The sequence below is a fragment of the Arvicola amphibius genome, chromosome 7, assembly GCF_903992535.2.
Source record: "Arvicola amphibius chromosome 7, mArvAmp1.2, whole genome shotgun sequence".
Taxonomy (NCBI): Eukaryota; Metazoa; Chordata; class Mammalia; order Rodentia; family Cricetidae; genus Arvicola; species Arvicola amphibius.
The window spans coordinates 107333851-107340464 of record NC_052053.1 but is presented as its reverse complement, the minus strand read 5'-3'; the positions used below and the strand labels follow the sequence as shown (position 1 = coordinate 107340464).

The 6614-nt window shown below is 44.5% G+C and overlaps 1 non-coding gene across 1 annotated transcript; it reads right to left on the bottom strand.

Moving 5' to 3' along the window:
• Positions 1 to 4483: 4483 nt before the first annotated feature.
• Positions 4484 to 4556, bottom strand: Trnak-cuu. Its single transcript has one exon. It is a non-coding gene; the product is annotated as a tRNA-Lys (tRNA).
• Between the last annotated feature and the right edge of the window lie 2058 nt (positions 4557 to 6614).

The following is a 6614-nucleotide window of genomic DNA, read 5'->3' as shown; positions in this document are numbered from 1 at the left end:
GAGGCAGGATCACCTGAGCTCAGGAGTTCAAGACCAACTTGAGTTGTAGAGAGATTCTGACACACAAAAAAACCCTTCACTCTGCTTTCGTACTGTCTTTGACTTGTTGAGGTTGATTATTTTTAAAAAATCAAAAATTTCATCATTTTAGAAAACAAAATCTGATTGCTCTAAAGCTTTATATAACTAGTATAAAGTAACAAATCCCAAGTGACAGGTGAAGGACTGACTGGCTAATCTTAGGCCAAATTGTGCCCTCCGAAGAGAAAGCTGAAGTCTTAGCACTTAGTACCTCCTGCCTGCTGGGATTAAAGGTGTGTTCCGCCACCGCCTGCCAAACATCATGGCTTATTTGCTTGTGGTTCTGTGAGTTAGAAATTCAGACAAACTTAGAAGTTCTCTTTACTTGTATCCAGCTGAAAGTAGTCACTCGTGTTTGGTTGATGTTCCGAAGTGGAAGATACTGGGCTGCTCGGTGTGGAGGCCTAGTGACCTTCCATGCTTTCTTCCCGGCGTGCTCTGGCTCACATAGCTGCCCACAGGGTGTGTGGTGGTCTCAGGGAACTCAGACTACTTACTTATTTGGTGTCCTCCCGGGCTGCATGTGTAAGTACTCACTGATAACATTGTATCATGCTTTCCAGTGTCTTCTTAGCCAAGGTTAGTCACATGGCTGTGGTGTGTGCGCTCACACGTCAGTGGCAGAGACAGGGTCACTCTAGAATGCTTTTTAGTCTTTGCAGCCACAGGGGACTCAGCTTCTAGTGACTGACTGACTAGCTTTGTAAAGGCTTTTGTTGTTGTTATACAATTTATACCTTAGCCAGTGAGTTTCCACATACCAAAAGCTCTTATCTGAAGCTCCCCAAAAGAGACATGCCAAAGCAATTCCCAGTCACCGAACTCAGTTTCCTGAGTCCTTCCACAACCAAGTTTTGCATACGCTTTGAACATTTTAGGAGGCACTCAGATAAGATTTCTATGCTTCAAAGGGAAGGCAGCGGACAAACGGTAACACTTGACAATGGGCATCTCAAAGGTCCAGGTGCTAACACTGAGAACCAAGCCAGCGGCAATGCTCTGTAGGATCTCTCCTTACAAATGGCCATGGCCTAAATGAAGGCCGGGGTTGTGGGGAGGTAGTGTAGAATCATGGCCTGCCTGGTTCACTGAAGGGCACTTTCGTTATGGAGTTGGAGAGAATTATCACTGATGGTGCCAAGGTTGTGGCCCAGAGAACTAGAAAAACAGTATTACCACAAAGAACAGGAAAAGTGCCAGAGAAACAAGTTTTTAGGCATCACAAGTTTCAGCTGGGCAAAGTAGTACATGTCTAATTTCAGCAATAGGGAAGCTGAGGCAGGAGGATTTGAGTTTGAGGTCAGCCTGGGTTACATAGTGAGTCTGGGGCTAACTAGATAGCTGGCTGGTTTGACATTTAGAGTTGGGAGACAGGCATGAGGATTGGCACAAGTTAAGCCTGAGCTATACAGAGAAACCCTAACTCAAAAAGTAATTTCTTGCCAGCCACGGTGCAGTGCGTCTCATCCCAGCAGCTCAGGAGGCAGAGGCAAGAGGGTGGACATAGTGAATTCCAGGCCAGCCAGGGGGACAAAGAGACCTTGTCTCCGTTTTTTTTAAATCATCTTTAAGAAAGAGAACTGGACTATCATATAAAGTGAAGACTGCTGAGCAAAAAGCTATAAGCTTGAGCCCACCATGGGAGTGTGGGCAGGAGTCTCTGAGAAGGCCAATGGGCTGGGCTTATGCTGCTTCTTTTAAAACTGGTCAGAAATAGTGTCTAGTTTACATTGGGAATGAAAGACCCCCAGTGTGGGGAGACTCTCACTCTCAAGTCTCGGGATAACACGCCCCCCCCCCCCCCCCCAGTAACTCACGAGAGACCGTCCTTGCTGCAGTCACAGGATGATGAGAAGAGTCGGGAACCAGTGCACTGGGGCAGAGACTCATAACCCACGCAGGGGAAGAGTTCGACCTTGAGTGGCTGGGAGAAGGAGTTTTTTAAGGGAAGAAACCACAGCCCAGTGGTCCAAAAGGGGCAGGGAGAGTGTAGAAAATTCCAAAAATACCAGTGATGATCACAAGGGGGGCAACTCCCTGCCTCTCAAGATCACTCTCAGGGTCATAATCAGCTAGTTCCTGAAACACAGTATTCCAAAATATCAATGATAATCACAAGGGGGAAAGTCCCTGTTTCTCAAGATTATTCTCAAGATTACAATCTAACTTTATCTCCAGCTAGTTCCTGAAACACAGTCACTGAACTGGCTAATGCTAGATTTCTGATTCTTCTCTTCCTGCTTAGATTTTTGGCTATTTTCTTCCTGCTGGGGGGTGTTGGGGGGAAACCTGGATTTATCCAGGGCTTTTCAGGAACTGTACACAGCAACCCCAACAAGACAATCTAAGAAGAGTCGCTTCCACCGACCCTACCTGCAGGGCCTCATCCTGGGAAGTACTATTAGATGTTAGAGAGGTGGGGATGTGCACATTTAGCAAGGGGGAACATGAACTTATCCGTGGGGCACTCCCAAGTTTGGAGACAGGAGAGAAAAGGACCGAGAAGATGTCAGGAGAACATCAACGTGCTGGAAGTTGGGGTGGGGTGGGGGGCGAAAGGGGAGGAAGCCAGGCTGAAGTGATCAGGTTTATAATGTTTCTGATAGGCCAGTGGATTAGGCATGGCAATTAGCTAATAGGTTTGGTAACGTGGAGATGATAGCAGCTTAATGAGCAGTTTGACTGCCTGGTAGGGAGCATGAGAAAAATGTAAAAAGCGTGACTAGAATTGGCTGGGAAGGGCGGAAAGTAGACCCCGAACAGGGAAAGTGGTGAGAGATCCAAGCCCCAGAGCATTAGCCGACTGATGAGCACTCTCAGCTAAATTGTTTTCGCCCCTTTCTCACACAGCAGGCTGGTCTGTTTAACCGAAAGTACCAATCAATACCCTTTTCTTGCCAGCTGTCTGTTTATCAGTTGTAACTTTGTCCTTCCAGCTGTCCACCATAGAAATAAGAGCAACATCACAACTCCCCACCCACGTTTTTTTTCTTTCTTTCGATTCTAAGCCCAGTTTGACTTCCAATTTGCAGCCAGCGATCCTCCAGTCTCACTTGTGCTAAGATTACTACAGGGTGTGTCGCCACACCCGGCACCAAGGTGGACTGCTTAAAGGTGGGAGAGCCAGGCGTAGTGAGTGACACACGCATAGCCATTCGGGCGCATCTCTGTCTACACAGAGTTCCAGAGCTACAGAGCCCTTGTCTCAGAGAGGACGTTGGGAGGGGGATGAGATGTTTAAGATAAAGTGGCTATGCACAAAGCGAAGGCCCGTAAAGAAATCCATTGCTGGGTGGAGCTAGAAAACTTTTTTTTTTTTTTTTTTTTTTTTTGGTTTTTCGAGACAGGGTTTCTCTGCAGCTTTAGAGCCTGTCCTGGAACTAGAAAACATTTTGAGTGAGGTAACCCAGATACAGAAAGACAATTATCACATGTACTCACTCATACATAGGTGGTTTTTAAACATAAAGCAAAGAAAACCAGCCCACAAATCACAATCCTAGAGAACTTAGACAACAATGAGGACCCTAAGAGAGACATACATAGATCTAATCTACATGGGAAATAGAAAAAGACAAGATCTCCTGAGTAAATTGGGAGCATGGGGACCATGGGAGAGGGTTGAAGGGGGTAGGGACGAAGCAGGGAGGGGAGCAGAGAAAAAATGTAGAGCTCAATAAATATCAGTTTAAAAAAGAGGAAAGGAAATCCGTTGCTATGGGAGAGGGAGGCCGTTGGGCGGAGGCAGGAGTCTCTCCAGGGTCGGTGGCCCCTTTCCCGGGAGCCCACGCTGTCTGCTCCCCTCCCGCAGCGGGCTGCCGTGCTCACATCGGTTCCCTCGGGAGTCTGAGGCAGCGCTGAAGGCTCCACACAGCCCCGGAAAGGATGCGCGCGGCGGTGCACATCGGACAGCGGGGAAGACAGCGTTCGGGGCCTCTCTCTCCCGCACCCCCGAAGAAGCCCTGCACTGGCTGGAGGAAAGCGGGGGTGACTGCGAACGTCCGCAAACGGGGAAGTTAGTTCTTCCGCTGCCCTGCCGCACCCACGTCTGTTTTGACACCAGATCTCCTGTGTTATCAAAAACAGACAAAATTAGGGCTCACAGTTTTATTAGGAAAGAAGAAATTATCCGTTACTAGCAACTATGAAAGCTAACACAGGAAAAGCAGTCCTAAAATTATGTCCTAAGTTTCTGTTCCTGATTTAAACCCGAGCTATGGGCGTGGAGCTGGGATTTGGAGTGCGCAAGCGCAGTGTGAGAACGGTGTTGGAAGAGACGATTACTATTGAAAGCATTTTAATTACTCCAGTTTAGGAATCCTTCCTCGTAAAAAACGCTTTTTTAAACTCACAAATATTTGAGATTAAATTTGGTTGCTTGCTCAGACAAAACACTTGGCGCCGCCCAACGTGGGGCTCGAACCCACGACCCTGGGATTAAGAGTCCCATGCTCTACCGACTGAGCTAGCCGGGCAGGCGGAAGCTTGCCTTGTTTTTCTACCTTTTGAGTGTACAGCGACATTTGCTTTTGATTTTTTTTTTATTACTTTCTGTTTCTGAAAAGAAAATATAACCAAAAAATTGATAATAAACTAATAGAAAAGCACTATATTTTAGGTTCTCGAAACCTAAAAGTAAGAGTGCAAATTCTCGAAGAGGGAAAAAAATGGCAAAATAAAGGGGGTGAGGAAGTCCCAAACAACAACAAAAAAAGGAGGAATAGAGAAGGAAAGTTGTTAAATTCTAACAGTAAATGAGAACACTTTCCTAATCTCATATGACCATCCAAGAAAGATGGAATAGTCGCTTATGAACGCATACATATTCTGAGCTCCTGGTGAATTTCTCTAGGTAAGGGCTTTTACACTTTTCTGTAATGTGTGTTTGTGTTGGGGTGGTGGCTATTGCTCGGAATCGCAAATTAAAGCCTAATTGAAAAAAACAAAAACAAACGCGGGTAAACTTAAACTAAGGAGTGCCTAAATAATCTTTTTTTAAAAAGATATAATAAACCTGGGACTAATAAGGAATCCTATAAAAACACATAAGTAACATATCGAGACAAGTCTCTTAAAAGGTTTAGAGTCTTCCAAAAGATGTTATTTTACGTATATGGGTATTTTGTCTGCATTTACGGCTGCGCACCAGGAGAGGGCACCAGAACTCATGACTCTTCAGTTACTGATCGTTAAAAACCAGCCTGGTTTAAACGTAAATTTTAGGCCACTTAGGGTTACACACTGAGACCCTGTCTCAAAAGAAAAGCTATCACTTTTATGATAATTAAATTTATATGAAATACAACTATTTTTATAAATGTTAGTTATTATTATAAAAGCCATCATTATTGTGATTTGTTAAAATCATGTAAGTATCTTCTATTTGCAAAGTACTGTTAGGTACTCAGACTCGAAAGTTCATCACTTTATAACAAAAAAGTATAAAAGCTTAGCAATTCCATAGGTACTACTTGTTGAAGTAATTTGAAATAACTTTTAAAAACAAACACATTTACCAGGCAAGGGTGGTGTATGCTTTTAATACCAGCATTTGGGAGGCTGAGGCAGGGGGATTTCTGTGAGTTTGAGGCCAGCTTGGCCTACAAGAGCTATTCCAAAACTACTGAGAAACCCTGTCGGGGGGGGGGGGGGGGAAAACAAACATTTAAATCTTGTAAAGAATCACGCAAACACTCAAGGACCTAAAATTTCAGTTCATTGCCTTCCTCAAGATAGAAGTTAAATCAACAACCAGGCTTCTGAGCAGGCTAGCCAGAAGGAAGAGGCCCCCATTCTCAGTTACTGATGCAGCTAGTGCATTAAGCTCTCAAATACCACGAATTGCGCACAGGTAGTAAATGATGTGAACGTTTAAACGGATCCTTGAAATTTGTACTATTTACCAGCAGTTTATCTTCAAGGTGAATCCTCCTGTGAAAATAGCCTTTTCCAGACAGCCTGGCTGTCCTGGAACTTGCTCTGTAGACCAGGCTGGCCTCGAGTTCACAGAAATATGCCTGCCTCTGCCTCCCGAGTGCTAGGATTAAAGACATGTGTTAACATCACCTGGCTATTTTTTTACAAAATTTTGTTATATAGTCCAGGCTGACCTGAAACTGAAGAGATCTTCATGCCTCAGTCTCCCAAATTCTGAAATTACAAGCCCATGCCACCACACTAAACGACAATTCGAATGCTTTAATCAGAATTAGGTGAAGTGACTGTCTCCAAGTGAATCCAAATCTTTTATTTAACTGTTTGTTAAAGAATGAAGCCTAGCCATTATTCACAAAGTTTTATTAGTAGGAAGAACAACTGAATTTCCTCTGTCCCCTTATTTTCTGCATCCAGCTATCCAACAAAGCCTACATATCTGAAATCTTTTCACACATTTTATGGCCATTGCTACCACGATATTCAAATCACTCTTCATAACTGAGTGTCCACAAAGCTACGATAGCTTTCCCACCATGCTGCCTTCATCCTTCCGTGTATCCACTACACAGGCTATGATAGCTTTCCCATCGTGTTGC